General features: G+C 34.1%; 3 pseudogenes; all 3 read left to right on the top strand.

The window, feature by feature from the left end:
- The first annotated feature begins 973 nt into the window (after nucleotides 1–973).
- Nucleotides 974–3,178, top strand: LOC132163754 (receptor-like protein 2 pseudogene; annotated as a pseudogene).
- Nucleotides 3,179–6,344: 3,166 nt separating this feature from the next.
- Nucleotides 6,345–7,903, top strand: LOC132163755 (receptor-like protein 3; annotated as a pseudogene).
- A 4,783-nt stretch (nucleotides 7,904–12,686) lies between these two features.
- LOC132163756 (receptor-like protein 3 pseudogene) lies at nucleotides 12,687–14,896 on the top strand (annotated as a pseudogene).
- Nucleotides 14,897–18,441: the final 3,545 nt, after the last annotated feature.

The raw sequence follows: 18,441 nt of genomic DNA, 5'->3' as shown, positions 1-18,441 counted from the left end.
TGGTCCCACCGTTGTTAAAATAAAACTGTTACGGGGAAAAAGAATTTAAAAATTTCCAACCAAAAGAAATAACGTGCACATTTCAGCCTAGCTAGCTTTGGAAATTTCTGTGAAGCTACCACCACCAGCACCGATGGTCAACGGTCAACCATTTTGGGCCAAAGGAATAATATATAATTCACACCCACAAGAGCTTGCTTATATGATTTCACCTATATATATATATAGTTGATTTTTTTTTTAAAAAAAAAATTTTGATGTACTAAATTGACAATCAAACTTAAAACGATCAAAATTGACAACCAACCTACTCACTAAAAATTAAAAATTAAAAATTAAAAAAAATTGACAACAAGTTAAAGAAACCAATTTATAATTTAACCTGCAAAGCTTGTCTTATATATCCTTGTGAAGAGGGCATTGTTTCGAAGTTTCTTGCAAATTAATTTTTTTAATCTCGGCTTAACTTATCTCAACCTTTTCTCTCTTTATTTTTGTAGTACAATGAGATGGCGTGGTTCATTGTGGTCAAATTTTTCGGCAGCCAGGAAGGTCCTACGTCGTTGAAACCATGCACTTTTAAAGTTGTCGCTGACACTTCTTTTTTTTTGTTTTGCCCACAAGTTGTCGCTGTCTTATTTTCCTATCACTTTGCTTGGTTCAATCATAGGGGAAAGGAAAGAGTTTTTCAATCGACGACTCAATCCCATCAGAATTTTCATGCCGGAAAGTCATACAAGATTCCAAACCATACCAGATGAAACTACACGCAAGAATCTTAATTTCTATCCAAAATCAAAAAATAATTGACAATGTTTATTATATCGGCACTGAACTCACAATTTGGGCAGAGTTGTCGTCTACAGAACTATCAGGTCGTGGCTTACCATTTGGGCAAAGTTACAGATCATAGCTATATATACATGGTGTAATTTTAGGACTACTTCATAGCCATTTTTCTTCTGGTTTAATATATTAAAGAAGAACCATGCTAGATTTAACGTCTTATCATCACCTCTTCACCTTGTTTCTCTTTGGTATTTTCTCCACCAATCATGCCTGCAACCAAATAGACCGCAACTCTCTTTCGTCCTTAGCCTTCAACCATATGTCTTCTCCTCCACTAAATTGGTCTTCCATTGATTGTTGTCAGTGGGAAGGCATTTCTTGTGCTTACAAACATCGAGTCACCCATATTTGGTTACCTTCTAAAGGCCTCAGTGGAAGTATATCTCTTTATCTCAGAAACCTCACATGTCTCTCCCACCTTAATCTCTCCCACAATTCACTTTTGGGTCCCCTCCCTGAGGGATTGTTTTCGTCCTTGAATCAACTCAAGGTTCTTGATTTGAGCTACAACAATTTATTTGGAGATATATCTGGCTGGCCTGCCTCAATTCGAATTGTTGACATATCTAGCAATCACTTCAGTGAGACAATCCAATCTTCATCCCTTCAGAGAGCATGGAGGTTGATCGAGCTCAATGTCAGCAACAATAGTTTCATAGGCCCTATTCCTTCATTGCCTTGCGTCAATTCAACCATTGTTAAGCTCCTCGATTTCTCCCATAATCATCATAGCGGACAAATTCCTAGCGGATTAGGGGCATGTTCCAAACTAAAGGTTTTTCGGGCTGGTTTTAACTACCTCTCAGGTCCGCTTCCTGGTGATATATACAATGCAACAAGATTAGAAGAAATATCCATACCTTCCAATGATCTTTCAGGACCCATTAGTGGCAACATTGTGAACCTTGCCAAACTCACCTACCTTGAGTTATATGGTAATAAATTTAGTGGTAAGCTCCCCGTAAATATTGGAAAGCTCTCCAAATTAAAGTACCTAATCCTTCATACAAACTCCTTCACAGGTTCTTTGCCCCTATCTTTGATGAACTGCACAAATCTCACAAAATTGGTTTTACGGTTCAATTTTCTTGAAGGAGACATCTCTACCTTCAATTTTTCCAGTCTTCATCAACTTACTGTATTTGACTTGGGGTTCAATAATTTCTCTGGTAACTTGCCAGTAAGCCTTTACTCATGCAAGTCTCTCATCGGAATTCGACTAGCTCGAAACAACCTAGAAGGACAAATCCTACCTGAGGTGCTTCAATTGAAATTCTTATCCTTCCTTTCACTTTCTTACAATAGGTTAACAAATATCACACACGCAATCAAGATTCTGATGCGTTGTAAGGCACTCACCATAGTCCTCCTTGGAAGAAATTTTCTACATGAGGCAATGCCAAGTGATGACACTATACTTGGTTTTGATGGATTTAAAAATCTTCAAGTTTTGAGTCTTAGTGAATCCCAATTGACCGGTCAATTGCCTATATGGCTATCTAAGCTTAAGAATGTAGAAGTCCTGAATCTATATTCCAATCGTTTCACAGGTTCAATTCCTGATTGGTTGTCGACTCTTCCAAGGCTCTTCCAATTAGACTTATCTGATAACCTCATTTCAGGTGAATTCCCAAAGAAACTTTGTGCCTTGCCGGCCTTAGTGTCACCAAAGGCTTTAGTAAACAACAGTTATTTGGATTTACCAATTTTTGTCACATTGCCAAGTGCTAGCCAGTACAATTTTGTCTCAAACCTGCGACCAGCAATATTTCTTGGATACAACAGTCTTAGCGGCAACATCCCCGTTGAGATTGGCCGTTTGAAGCTGCTTCATTATCTGAATGTCACTCATAATAACTTCTCAGGAAATATTCCAGAGCAATTGTCTCAACTCACAAATCTAGAAGGATTGGACCTCTCTGCAAATCGGTTGTTCGGTGAAATTCCAGCATCATTAAGTAGTTTGAATTTCTTGTCTCGTTTTAGTGTTGCAAACAACAATTTGCATGGACCAATACCATCAGGCACTCAGCTACAGAGCTTTAATGCCTCTGCCTATGAGGACAATCTTGGACTTTGTGGCCCCCCGCTTCCACATGAGTGTGCTCATATTTTTGGCAGCAACGGAGATATTGGGGATGAGGACAATGGGCCTAGAATTCCGTGGTTTCAAGTTATTGTGGTTCTTGGATTCATTACAGGTTTTTGGGGAATTTGTGGTCCATTACTTTATAGCTATAAGTGGAGAGTTGCTTATTTTCAATTTTTGAACAACATAAAAAATAGGTGTATAATCTTATTCTTTAAAATTACATATTGGTCGGTTTAGAGTCTTGTATCAGTCGGTCACTTTATAGTCTATCATCAATTTGGTTTCTCATGTTTCAATTTGAGTAATTTAAGGTTTTGTTGGTTTTCCTGTTTTCAATTTGCCTTCAATTTGATCCCCCCAGTGTGGCTGCAGTTAAAACGAAATTGATATTGGGAAAAAAAAATTTAAAATTTCAAACCAAGAGAAACAACGTACGTCATTTCATATATCCTTTCACCCAAAAAAAAAAAAAATAATAATAATAATAAAATGAATTAAACTATGATGTGCCTTGGTAGAACTACTCTAAGAGCTGGCTCTGTTTTATATATATATATATATTGTAAATTTGACAAAATCAAGATTATTAAATTGACCAAATATTAAACTAGATTGAATGTACGTATTCTAACATTTCTTTCTTTCTTTCTTTTCTTTTTCTTTTTTTGTTATTTTCTGGAGTTCACCTTTTGGATTCATGGCATGGCGGATTTTATTTCCCTTTATGAAGCTCTCCATGTTTTGTTGAAAAAATTGACCTATATACCGCACAACAATAAATGTTTCCTTTTTCTTTTCCTTTCTTTTTTTTTTCTTCTCTTTTGTGTGATTTCTAAAAGACTTTCAAGGTTTTAGATAGTGGAGGGTAGCAAAAGAAGTAAACAAGACCACAAAAAGTGGAAAATGTGGAAGCTAAGGTTCATGTTAGTCCATTAATGGTGGAGGGTCCAAGCAAAGGGGAGAGGAAAAAGTAAATCTCAATTCGAAAAGGAGGATTACAACAAAAGGGGCCGTTTGTTATCTATATCAGAATAAATAATATAAAAAATATTACTTTTCTAGCTAGGATTCATAGTAAGTTTCAACAGGTAGGCTTAGCAACACTCAAAGCAAATCCACTAGTAAATAAAAAAAGATTTAATCTAATCCTCTAACTAAAACAACATTCCTAGCTCTTTATATATTATATAGTTGCAATTTGGGCAAGCATATAGAGAGGTATATATATACAAGATGTGCTTCATTTTTCTCTTGCTTCTTCTGGTTTGGCTTATCAAACAAGAACCAAGCATGACTTGATGTCTCATCCTCTCCTCCTTACTTGTTTCTCTTCAGCCTTTTCCCTGCAATTCATGCATGCAACCAATATTCTTCTGTTACTCCTCCTCAACACTGCCAATCATCACATGAAGGATTCAAATTTGCACTGATTTTTTGGTTTCCTAGGAAGATGCAAGAGGAGATTAGGGGTTGTTTGCCAATGGACCCAAAAAAAATCCCCAACTATTCATCTCAAATTCAAATTCAACTTTAACATTCTTACTTTTTACATCACTACAAAACAAAATTTTTTCACTTTTCAGTCTTTTTTTCATATCAAATATTCTTACTTTTTTCACACATAAATCAAATCTTGCTATAGTTTCAGATCACTTTCTTTTTTCAATCCAATGGCAAACGGCTACCTCAGCACTTTGACCAGCGCAGATGGAGAAGATTTTCAAATTTGGTGATGTGAGAGTCAAATGACTGATCATCACCATTCGCCAGTGACCAACAACTCTGCTGAAGGCGTTTGAGTCTAAGTCAAGCATTCTGCCACAAATTCAAAAGCAAAATAAAATTAAAATTAAAATTAAAATAAAAAAAATAAATAAAAAAAAAAAAAAAAAGGGCATTGGTTATTTTCTATGCCTTCCAAGTCTTTAGTTTTGGTCATTTTCCTCCCAACTTTCACTTCATCATGATTTCTTTCAGACTTCAGAATTCCAAGTCATATTAGTATGTTTTCTTGTGCATGAAGTTCAAAATACCATCATTAAAAGAAAGAATTTTAATTTGAAGGATTGCAGGAAGAATATTGGACTGGAAATCAAGTCATCTTAAAAGTTAAACCTTTCGAAAGTTCTTTAACTGCTTTTATAAACCACCATTTATTTCGAAAGTCTATTAGTCGTAGTCACAGTAAGGATTGATAAACCCACTATTTTAATTCAATATTTTATTACACATGAGAGAGAGTGTTATAATATTAATAAGTGATTAAATTCAACATTTTTTCTATCATCTTAAAAAAGCAACATTATATTTTACAATTAATTTAAGAACACCTGTTAGTAATGGTCATAATTTATTTAGACTTGATTAGAAGATCATGTTTTCATTTGCTAAAGGTCACCACCATCATTTTACAATTAGGGCCTCATGATTTTATCTCCCACAGCCGCATTATGAACTAACATGATTAGATCTAGCTAGCTTACCTAATCATGAATCAAGATCCTTTATAATTTCGTTAAAATTGTAGATTCTTAAATTATGTAATTTAAGCTGCTTTTAAGCATCAAAGCACTTGAAAAATGCTGCTATATATGTAATCGAAAAACTGAATTCACCAAATCAAACATAAAGGGGTTAAAATTGACAACAAACCTCATGAATTTACAGAAACCAAATTATATTTAACCATATTTTGTGTATTCATGTTCTATTTAATACTTAAGTCTTGGTAATTAATGTTTTACTAATCTATTCTCCTTTTTATTTTTGTTATTTTCTTGAATCTTCCGTTTGGGTATATTTTTTTTTCCTCTTTCTTAAGTATTCGTATTTGCTTATAAAGTTGATCTAAGTTACGTAACTCATTCCTTAGTCATCACCTCCGACAACGAAATATGGAAAATCGATCCTTTGGAGATAATGTCTGTAAGCATTTGCACCAACGAAAAAGATTGTGAACTTGAAGACTTTTTTCATGAAATTATCTCCTCAGTACTGGACTTGAAATTTTTAATGAATCCGAAAATTAAGTCAAATATTGATCACTCCACGATATGGCAAAACTTCCAGGTCAAATATTTCGGCCAGTAGTTCGATCGGAAGGTCCAACGTCGTTGAAACCATGCACTTTTAAAGTTGTCGCTGACACTTCTTTTGTTTTGCCCACAAGTTGTCGCTGCCTTATTTTCCTATCACTTTGCTTGGTTCATTCACGCGTGAAAACAGTGCTGATAGATACATGGTGGCCGGAGGGTTGGATTCAATTATAGGGGAAAGGAAAAAGTTTGTCAATCGATCCCATCAGAATAATTTTCATGCCGGAAAGTCATACATGCTTCCAAACCATACCAGATGAAACTACACGCAAGAATCTTAATTTCTACCCAAAATCAAGAGAATTTTCATGCCGGAAAGTCATACATGCTCCAAACTAAAAGGTTTTAGGGCAGGTTCTAACTCTCTCTCACGTCCACTTCCTAATGATAAGAAATCTCCTTACCTTCCAATGATCTTACAGGACCGATTAGCAATGACATTGTGAACCTTGCCAAACTCACCAACCTAAAGTTATATGGAAAAAAATTGAGTTTCAAGCTCCCTTGGAATATTGGAAAGCTCTCTAAATTAAAGCACCTAATCCTTCATACAAACTCATTCACACTGCATCAATCTTTGATGAATTGCACAAATCTCACACCCCTAATTTTACGGATCAATTTCTTTGAGGGAGACCTCACTTTCTTTAATTTCTCCAGTCTTCATGAACTTATCGTAACTGACCTTGGGGCCAATAAGGTCTGAGGTAACTTGCCAATAAGCCTCTACTCATGCAAGTCCCTAATTGCGATTCATCTAGCCCCGAAACCGACTAAAGGGACAAATCCAACTTGAGGTGCTTCAATTGAAATTCTTATCTTTCCTTTCCCTTGCTTACAATAGGCAAACCAATATCACAAATGCAATCGAGATTCTGATGCATAGCAAGACACTCACAATAGTCCTCCTTGGAAGAAATTTTCTACATCAGGCAATGCCAGGTGATAACACTATAGTTAGTTCGGGTGGATTTGAAAATCTTTGAGTTTTGAGTCTAGTGAATCCCAACTTATTGGTCAATTGCCTATATGGCTTTCCAAGCTCAAGAAGGTAGAAGTCTTGAATCTATATTCCAATTGTTTCACTGGCTTAATTCCTGGTTGGTTGTCGACTCTTCCAAGGCTCTTCCAATTAGACTTATCTGATAACCACATTTCAGGTTAATTCCCAAAAGAATTTTGTGCATTACCATCATTAGTGTCACCAAAGGCTCTAGTAAACAACAGTTATTTGGATTTACCAATTTTTGTCACAATAGCAAGTACTACCCAGTACAATTTTCTCTCAAACCTACAACTAGCAATATTAGTTCGATACAACAATCTTAGTGGCAACATCCCTATTGAGATTAGCAATTCAAAGATGCTTCATTATCTGAACCTCAGTCATAACAACTTCTCAAGCAACATTCCAAAGCAACTATCTCAGCTCACAAACTTAAAAGGATTGGACCTCTCTTCAAATAAGTTGTCTGGCGAAATTCCAGCATCACTAAGTAGTCTAAATTTCTTGTCTCATTTTAGTGTTGCAAACAACAATTTGCATGGACCAATATCATCAGGCACTCAGCTCCAGAGCTTTAATATCTCTGCATATGAAGGCAATCTTGAACTTTGTGGCCCGCCACTTCCACATGAGTGCGCCCATATTGTTAGCAACAACAAAGACATTGAGGATGAGGACAACGGACCTCGAATCCCATGGTTTCAAGTTATTGTGGTTCTTGGCTTCATTACAGGTTTTTGGGAAGTTTGTGGTCCATTACTTTATAGCTACAAGTGGAGACTTGCTTATTTCCAATTTATGGACAACATAAAAGATAGGTGTATAATCTTATTTTTAAAAATTGCAGATTGGTCGTTTTAGAGTCAGTTATCAATTGGCCACTTTAGAATCTGTCATCAATTTGGTTTCTCAAATTTTAATATGAGTAATTTAAGGTTTTGTTAGTCTTCCTATTTTCAATTTGTGTTCAATGTGATTCTCTAACTGCCAAATTGAAACTTGGGAAAAAAGAATATAAATTTCCAAATCATTTCATCCTTTCATTAGGAAAAAAAAAAAAGAATTAAACTATGATGTGCCTAATTGTCTATGGTGTTTTGAATTTCGGAATTGAAAAGATGGCTCTATTATATTTGATTCAGGGTAATAAGTCTGATAAATTCAAGATTATTTGCCTTAAAGAATTGTTCATTAGGCCGAGGAGAGTAACTACACCCATACGTGACAAAATAACATTTGATTAGCTAAGTGTGAATTCTTTAATTTTTTTTTTTGTTAGTTTAATATATGGATCGATTGTTTAGTTATAATATTGCTCAACAAATTTGCTAAGCACTGTAGCAATTAACCATTTTCCTTTTTTTAGCTAAAATGACTTTTTTTTTTTTTTTTCCTATATTTACTATCAATACTCTTAGGCAATTTAATTAAAATGGCCTAAATGTCCACTTTTCAACCTCACTACTTTAACAAAAAAAAAGTAGTGAGGTGAATAGTACTCACCAAATTTAAAAATGACTATTCACTCACCTATTGATTAAACAACTCATTTCTCTCTTTTTCTTTTTGCTTTTCGTTTCTCTCTCTTCCTTTAATAGTTAAAAAAAGAATAAACAAATCTTTGAAAAAGAATATTTAAATGAAATTGTGAAAGTGGATTGTTAAAACAGTGAGGCTGCTGAAATGTTTTAAAAAAGTGAGTTATTAAAATAACTAAAAGTGTTTTTTTGGTTATTTTGGTGAGGCTGCTAGGAATGCTCTTAGAGTAGCGGTGACTTCAAGAATCAAGAAGAGGGGTGGAACTACATGTTTTCCCCAAAAATTATATATATAAAAAAGTCTTTAAAATTTTTTAAAAATTACAATTTTACCCATAAATTTGTTAATTTTGCCCCTGCAAACTCCATTTACCTCTAACTTAATTATGAGGATGAAAATTTCTTTTAAATTTAATTGTAAGGTGCTGCAATCTGCATGAATGAATGATGACGTACGTATAACCCGTGGCCGTGGGTTTCAAGTTCAGAAATATTTTTGGAGTATAGGAAGAGTAAGATATTTATGTCTTTATGTGGTTCAGTGTTTCTTCAAGGATACTGAAATGGAGTTAAAAAATGAAAAAAAAAAAAAAAAAAAGTAATTATGGTTTCGGACAGAGTTTACCTCTAATCTTGTCTATAAAAGTGATATGTGTCATTTTTTTTAATAACATGTAAGATGCACATGAGTTTTTAATAAAATTTATTCCAGCTTTGCCACTGTTATTAAAAAAGCATGTGTTTTTCACATGTTCAAAAGATACATGTTACTTTTATAAATTAGGTTAAAGGAAATTCCTCCAACCCAATTTGAAGGAAAACACTCTCTGTTTCAAACACCGAAAAGATGAAAAAAGAAAAAGAATAAACAAATAAGGTAATAATGTGGATCATAGTACACATATTTATTATATCAAATGACTAAAATGATTGTGACATTAAATTGCCTCTTATTGAGAAACTTAACTACTACTACTAAGATAATAACACAAATGATAAACACTGGTACTTCAATAGTTGATCACACATCAACTAAATTTACTGAAATGAATAATAAAGACAAAGCCACTAGTATTTTGCTTCAAAACGTCTGGCTGCAATAATTTTTGATGAAAGTATTTGGCCTTCCAAGGAATTGGAATTTGTGTGGGACTCTGCATCAAAGTGTAAATGTCAACTTTTAATACGAGTTAAGATTCATGTAGAAGAAACAATGTTCAATACTTTGTAATGAATGAAAATAACTCATATATACATAATAAACTTTCTATTGGTGCATGTCAAAAAATATATATAAAAATTGGAAGGTTGATAAGCATTTTAAGAAACAAATTAACTGTATCAAATCCATTTGACGACTAACAAATAGCTAGAGAGAGAGATTAGTTAAGAAATATTTAGCAGACCTTAAGCCCGGAATTTTATGTATAGATAACATCTAATTGTTTATTCAAATGCCTTTCATGACATTCTTCTATACAGGTCTTAACATCAGTTTGATGTTTTATACAATTAAGTACACAAGATGCAAGCTCGAAAGTCACCATCTCTTTGACATTGTGTTTCCACCAACATGTGTAATAACCTAGAACAAGACAAGATTCATAACCAAGCTTGTGTTCTTCAGACAAGCTGCGATGTGACCATTTTTCATCACAAAATTTAATATACATATATTGCATGTATGTAGTGTTTCATCAAGTTCAGAGGATTGAGGATACCAATGGGTTGTGGAGAAGGAAAAAATGACATAGGGGCAAGATTATTAATTTGAACTTTATCAAGTTTAGGAAAATGAGGAGGCAGTGTGGGAGGTGAAGAGGCTAGGGATGGGAAGAGATATGAGTAAGGTCATTAGCTTGCACTTTTAAGAGAATAAAGATAAGCAACTCAATCATAACTAACATAAGTTTTCTAATAAATTTGCAAGCCATGGATTTTTGTCCATGTTCGATACTATTTACTTTGGTGTAAGATGATCAATTAAGTCTTAGCATATATATTGTACCAAATTAATTTATTCATAAAGTAATTTGAATAAAATAAGTGTTGTTTAATAGTTTTAAATTTTGAAACTATGCGCATGATCGTTGCCACTTAAAGCATGTGCTTTCATGCAAATGAAGAATTAAAAAAGAAAAATGATTTTTTGAAGTGATAAAGACACATTTGAAGTAAATATTTTAAATATACTTGATCAACAATTGGAATCAATGAAGTGATTCAATACTTAAAGCAGTCACATGAAATTGCATAAAGAAAATTTATTTAAATGGAAAGTTGTATAAAAACAAACAAATTTTGGTAGGGTGAGTCGGTAAGATAGCTAGATCGATATATAAATGAATTAAGTGGCCATCTTTCTATTTTTTGAAAGGAAAAAAGTAAGATTGTCCTATAGTTTGTGCTATGAGCTTTCAAGAATATTATTATTTAATTAATTAAAATTTCCAATCCTGTCAAAAAATAAAAAAAATAAAAATTCCAACCATTAAAATGGAAAGAATCGGCAAGAGGCATCTGATTACTAGATTGATTGGCTATATAAATGTAGGTAAAACAATATCTCATTATTCATTAAAAAAACAAATAGTGAGAACAAACAAATTAAACACAAAATCTCTGGGTGAATCTTGGTTTTACCCCCACGGAAAAGGTTAAGATTCCACCGATTTTTTTGAGGAATACTAGGATACCAAAACTTTTAAAAAGAAATGGGTATCAAAATGATATAGAGTTATATATCCATTGGAGAAGATCAAAGCAATAAATTAAGAGAAATGCTATGAGTACTACTAATAAATAAACTCTACATGATTTTGGTACCATTTTTTAAAAAAAAATTTAATACCTATAACATTTTTCTTGATTTTATAGGAATTGAAGAGAAGAAATAGCGTTTTTTAGCGCAAGAAAATTCACCTTTTATCTGCTAAATGAAGAATCTATGTATAGCAAACTTAATGCATCTTGTTGATGCAAATTTCTCTACTTCGTTAATTATAGTTGAACGATCAACAAATTCATATGTTTATGCTTGAAGTAATACTACACCTACTTCTATTTTTGCACGCTAATTTTGATCTACATACCTATATATTGACAACAATAGATCCATTTCAATTAGGAAAAAATAAATAAAGATTTTTTGCTTTTAGTGTAGAATGACGTCATTGCTGAGAACGGAGGAAGGGATCACTTTATACGTAATCGAGAAGTACTAACTTCACCAAATTAATAAAACTAATTAAAGTGGTTAAAATTGACTACAAACCTGAATTTAGAGAAACCAAATTATAATTTGACCTGATTCTGTGTTTCATATATATATGTTCTATTTGATATCTAGAGAATTAATTAACAACATCTTTCTTTAAATTTTTCTTAAATATAATTTTTTTGCTTTCCTATTCAAATAAATTTCATAATAACTTTCTTTATCATTTCTATATACCCCCTTTAAATATTCTTTAAATTAAATGTTAAGAAGAAAAAAAAGCTATTTAAATATTATTTCAAATAAATGCTAGAAAAAATTGAGAGAAAAAGTAAAAACATTTTTTATATTAAAATAATGGTACGTAGGGGTATCAATTTTTGTTTCCTTGGTGTTTCTTTATGTTTCAGGTTTTTTCTTATATTTAAAAAAGTGAGTGAAACTTAAAAAAGCTCCTGCTAATGCTCTAACTCGTTGTAATGTTTTACTGATTCTATTCTCTTTTTAATTTTTGTGATTTTCTTGAATTTCCCGTTTGGTTGTTGGGGCATGGTGGATTTTTTTTCTTTTTTCTTTTTTCTTCTCTTTCTTAAGTATTCGTATTTTCTTGTAAGTTGACCTAAAATACTGATTCCTTAGTCATCACCTCCGACAACGAAATATGGAAAATCCTTTCGAGATTATATCTGTAAAAGCACTTGCACCAACGAAATATTGTGAACTTAATTGAATACTTTTTCATGAAATTATGTCCCCATAGAACTTGCAATTTGGGCAAATTAAGTTGAAATGTACCGAACTATCAGAGCTACACACATATATATATATATATATATATATACAAGGTGTACTTCTTGAACTACTTCAGAACCAATTTTCTTTTGGTTTGGCATATCAAACAAGAACCATGCTATATTTAAAACCTTATCATCTCCTCTTCACCTTGTTTCTCTTTGGTATTTTTCCCACCAATCATGCCTGCAACCAAATAGATCACGACTCTCTCTTGTCCTTAGCCTTCAACCGTATGTCTTCTCCTCCACTAAATTGGGCTTCCATTGATTGTTGCCGGTGGGAAGGCATTTCTTGTTATCATAAACATCAAGTCACCCATATTTGGTTACCTTCTAAAGGTCTCAATGGGAGTCTATCTCCCTCTCTTAAAAACCTCACAAGTCTCTCACACCTCAATCTCTCCCACAATACACTTTCAGGTCCTCTCCCTAAGCGATTGTTTTCTTCCTTAAATCAACTCAAGGTCCTTGATTTGAGTTACAACCATATATCTGGAGAGATAACTGGTTGGCCTGCCTCCATTCAAATTCTTGACATATCTAGCAATCATTTCAACCAGACAATCCAATCTTTATTCCTTCAAAGTGCATGGAGGTTGATCGAACTCAATGTCAGCAACAATAGTTTCATTGGCCCTATTCCTTCCTTTCCTTGCACAAATTCTTCCTTGGTCAGGCTCCTCGATTTCTCCCATAATCATCATAGTGGCCATATTCCTAGTGGACTAGGGGCATGTTCCAAACTAAAGGTTTTTCGTGCAAGTTTTAATTATCTCTCTGGATTGCTTCCTGATGATATATACAATGCAGCAGAGTTAGAAGAAATTTCTTTGCCCTCTAATGATCTTTTAGGACCCATTAGCGGCGACATTGTGAACCTTGCCAAACTCACTTACCTTGAGTTATATGGTAATAAATTGAGTGGTAAGCTCCCTGTAAATATTGGAAAGCTCTCCAAATTAAAGCACCTAATCCTTCATACAAACTCCTTCACAGGTTCTTTGCCCCTATCTTTGATGAATTGCACAAATCTCACAACATTGATTTTACGGTTCAATTTTCTTGAAGGAGACATCTCTACCTTCAATTTTTCCACTCTTCATCAGCTTACTGTATTTGACTTGGGGTTTAATAATTTCTCTGGTAACTTGCCAGTAAGCCTCTACTCATGCAAGTCTCTCATCGGAATTCGACTAGCTCAAAATCAACTAGAGGGACAAATCCTACCTGAGGTACTTCAATTGAAATTCTTATTAGTCCTTTCACTTTCTTACAATAGGTTAACCAATATCACAAGCGCAATCAAGATTCTGATGCGTTGCAAGACACTCAGTGTAGTCTTCCTTGGAGGGAATTTTCTACACGAGGCAATGCCAAGTGATGACAATATCGTTGATTCTGATGGATTTGAAAATCTCCGATTGTTTAGTCTTCAATCATGCCAATTGTCTGGTCAAATGCCTATATGGCTATCTAGGCTTAAGAAGCTAGAATTTCTAAGTCTAGCTTCCAATCGTATCATGAGTTCAATTCCTAATTGGTTATTGACTCTTCCAAGGCTCTTTAGTTTAGACTTATCGGAAAACCTCATATCAGGTGAATTTTCAAAGGAATTTTGTGGATTGCAAACATTAGTGTCACCAAAGGCTCTAGTAGATGATAATCATTGGGATGTACCAATATTTACTAGCCCCAATCCTTCTGCACAGCACAATTTTCTCTCAAGCTTGCGACCAGCAATTGTTGTTGCTAACAATAATCTTAGCGGCAACATCCCAATTGAGATCGGTTGTTTGAAGCTTCTTTCTCAGTTGGATCTTAGTTATAACAACTTCTCAGGCAGCATCCCAGACCAAATTTCAGAGCTCACAAACTTGGAAGTATTAGACCTCTCTGCAAATCGATTGTCTGGCAAACTACCAGCATCACTAAGTAGTTTACACTTCTTGCATGCCTTTAGTGTTGCAAACAACAATTTGCATGGACCAATACCATCAGGCACTCAACTCCAGAGCTTTGATGCCTCTGCATATGAGGGTAACCTTGGACTTTGTGGCCCCCCCCCCTTCCACATGATTGCGTCCATATTGTTAGCAACAAAGGAGACATTCGAGATGAGGACGATGGGCCTAGAATCCCATGGTTTCCAATTATTGTGGTTCTTGGCTTCATTACAGGTTTTTGGGGAGTTTGTGGTTCATTAGTTCTTAGCTATAAGTGGAGAGTTGCATATTTCCAATTCATGGACGACGTAAAAGATAGGTGTATAATCTTTTTCTTTAAAATTGCGTATTGGTCATTTTAGAGTCTGTTATTAATTGGTTGTTATAGAGTCTGTCATCAATTTGGTTTCTTGAGTTTCAATTTGAATAATGTAAGGTCTTTTTAGTTTTCATATTTCCTATTTGCGTTCAATGTGATCACTGTCTTGGAGGAAATTAATTAATCTTGGTTACTTTGTTTGTAATGCCATTTACTGTTGGTCCGCAATGACAAGCCGCGACTTATTTAGTCATTATTTGTTCCACAGCTTTCCTATGCATAATAAAAAGAGAGACAACAAACAAATTCTTCAAAAAATGTGAAAACAAAAGAAAAAGGCATTGCTCAGGAATGCAATTTCACTTGTATGCTCTATCATTCTCTCTTCTAAACCTCTAAATCAGCCAAAATTTCCAACTATCAAAAGGCATCTGATTAGTAGACTGATTGACTTTATAAATTCAAGTCAAAGATCTCATTATCCATCAAGAAACATATGAGATTACAAGTGAAGAACCATTCAATCCTTGTTTCATCACCATGATCCAAAGTCAATGTACTCATTGATGAGATGTCACAAGAACATCCATTCAATTCGTAAATATCTTCTCTCTCTGTTTGCTTACTAGAGATAAGACCATTTTCCCTTGCATTAAATTCATTTTCACATGCAAGTGTGACTTTACCTTCTACTGATACATTTTCAGTGGAAGCATTTATCAGATGAGCTAGGGTTTATTGTAGAATGTGAAGAGCATCTTGGCTTAAAGGAACACCCTTGTTTCCTATCTGCATGTGCTGACAACATATGCACCAAGGCTGTTTCTGAGTTGGCATTTCCAATTTGTTCAACAGAATTGGAGATAACTTTAGAACCCTTTACTGCTTTTGATGTTTTCTCATGACATCTAGTGCAATCTACTATTCTTGTCTCAACTTCAACTTCAAGAAAACCACAGATGTTGGTTTCCTTTGCTGGGGCATTGAGCATGTGCTTTTCCTACCTGAACACTTCCCAAATTCTTTGATGGCCTTCCCTTTCCACCTCTGGTGTCTTTTCCTACACTAACTTTGTTGGACAGTTGGGTTCCTTTTGGTCTAAGTTTGCTGCTATGTTCAGACTTCACTGGTATAAAAACAGGTGATATATTGGAGCATTGAGCAAGGTATGGTTGTAAATGGGGATGCCTCAGCAGCTCTGCGGCCTAAAATGTGGTGAAAGTTTCAGGAAAAGACATTGCTTTCAGAAAGATATGACAGAGTTTGGCAATTTGAACTCACTGTTGGTCTGTGGTCAGGATTCTTTCTTAACATGCACTTAATTAATTATTTCCTGCATTCCAAATTCCATCCAATCTTAGTTGTATAATTCCTTTCTGTATATTTGCTTTTGTATACTTACTTACAGAAAAAAATCATAACATTCACTTACAATGCAGAAGAATACACAATTGGAAGTGGGGGCATGTATGATCGGTTTATTTTGTTAACAAGTCCTGACAAATCCTGTTACATTAATTTGCCAATAATCTGATTTACTTGTTAGCTAGCCAGCAATTGAAATATCTAGTTCAATACTCAACTTCATCGCGTAAAAAAATGCAATAGTTATAGGTCAAGCCAACACTTACAGAAGCTCTAAATGCAGGTTGCTGTGCAACTATTTCAAACATGCAGCAACCTGTCACATAATCACATTAGCCAATGTTATTTCTGGAGTTGTAATACCTCTGGGTTGCTAGACATGACTAGTGAATAATGTCAGAATATATTTATAATACCATTATGGATACCACTAGGTTGCTATTTCATACATGCAGCAATTCAGTTTGGAAGAAAACTTTGTCCGTTGTAATACCACAAGGTTGCTAGACATGACTAGGAGTTGTGATACCATTGTGGATAAAATAATTAATGATCTAGTTACTGTAAATGTTTGTTATGGCATTTATTATTGGTTATTGTGACAATTTCTCAAGATTTTCTATGCATAATAAAAAGAGAGACAACAAACAAATTCTTCAAAAAATGTGAAAATTCAACAAAACAAAAAGGTTGTGCTCGGGAACTCAATTTCGCTTGTATGCTCTATCATTCTCTCTTATAAACCTCCAAATCTGCCAAAATCTATATCACTGGAGAGATATAGGGTTTCTAAACTTATCTGAGAAAGGAAGAATCTTTGTATAGCTCAGATGGCTTACAAGAACAATAAAATGTAACCATCTGAGACCGCTACATACAACGAGAATCTGACAAAGAAGTAAATCACCACTTATCCCAAAAGTAGTGATTTAACATAATATTAGAGTAGAGGTCGTAAGTTCGAACACTGTTTTCGTTAATTCATCTCATTTCAATTAAATATTTCAGGTGTTTGACTTCACCTATTAGTGTTAAAGTATTGATTAAATTGATCACCTTTTACTATTAGGTTGAGCTTTTAAAATAAGTGGTAATTCAAATAATCCCTTAGAATTTAGACGTTTCTTTTGCAATGATTTTTTTTTTTTTTTTGGTCCTAGCAAGATGCAAGAGGGGAAAAGCGTGTCTCAGCACTTAGACAAGATGGAGAAGATTTTCAAATATGTTGCTGTGAGAGTCAAGTGGCTGATCATGATCAGTGACCACGAAGTCTGCTGAAGAGCATATGAGTCTTTGACACCTACTCTCTCCACAATACAGTGAAGTCTGCTGAAGTCAAGCATTAATTCTGCAAACTAGAACCTTCTAACCTAGTCCTTGGGACATTCAAGTTCCAAAAAAAAAAATCAGTATATATATATATATAATTTAACCCCTTCAAATTTGATTTGGTGAATTTCGTTCTTGATTACGTTTATTATGATCCCTTCCTAGCTCTGTTGTCATCAATATCGTCGTCATTCGACACTAAAAGTAAGCAATTGGGTTGAATCATTTTCTCTTGCAGTGATTTCACTGCTCATTGTTATTGCGAGTGATGAAGATTAATTCTAAACAAGGAATTACTCGCATGCGCCATTAAATTAATGGTGTTTCAAAAAAGGTGCAAGTGGGCTTGGAAATCACAGAAGACAAAAATCATGAAAGAACTACGGAAGTTGCGCTGAATTGTAAAAGATGACTTGGAAAAACTGTTGATGTACAACAGTGGCGTTTTGTTCACGTTAACTGTTCTTAAAATATACTTTACGAACAGGGATGGAGGAATGAGGGACTGGTATACGTCATGGCCTTCCTCCTACTTCCTACGAACAAAAAAATTAGAAGGTAATTTATTTTTCTTTTGTTTTTAGCCAACTGGTCCTTAGCATTTTTTTTTGGCTTGGGCCCTATTCATAATAGTTTCTAGTTCCATCACTGCTTGCCGGGTGCTATTTCAGATTTTTTAAAAACTTTAGTTTCCCTCACTAAACACCAATTAATTTTTAAATGAGATAGTCAAAAGCTTCTAACATAAACTATAGAGCTTGTAATTAAAGGGTTGAACTGATTAGGAGTTCAAAATATCATCAATTATCCAAAAAACTTAAATTAATTAAAACTAATAAATTTAATCATTCAACTTATATTATATCAGTACCTATATTTATTTACCTACCAATC

Source organism: Corylus avellana, chromosome 8, assembly GCF_965113065.1.
Source record: "Corylus avellana chromosome 8, dhCorAvel1.hap1.2, whole genome shotgun sequence".
In the NCBI taxonomy this organism is placed as follows: domain Eukaryota; kingdom Viridiplantae; phylum Streptophyta; class Magnoliopsida; order Fagales; family Betulaceae; genus Corylus; species Corylus avellana.
This window is presented reverse-complemented; position numbering and strand designations above follow the sequence as displayed.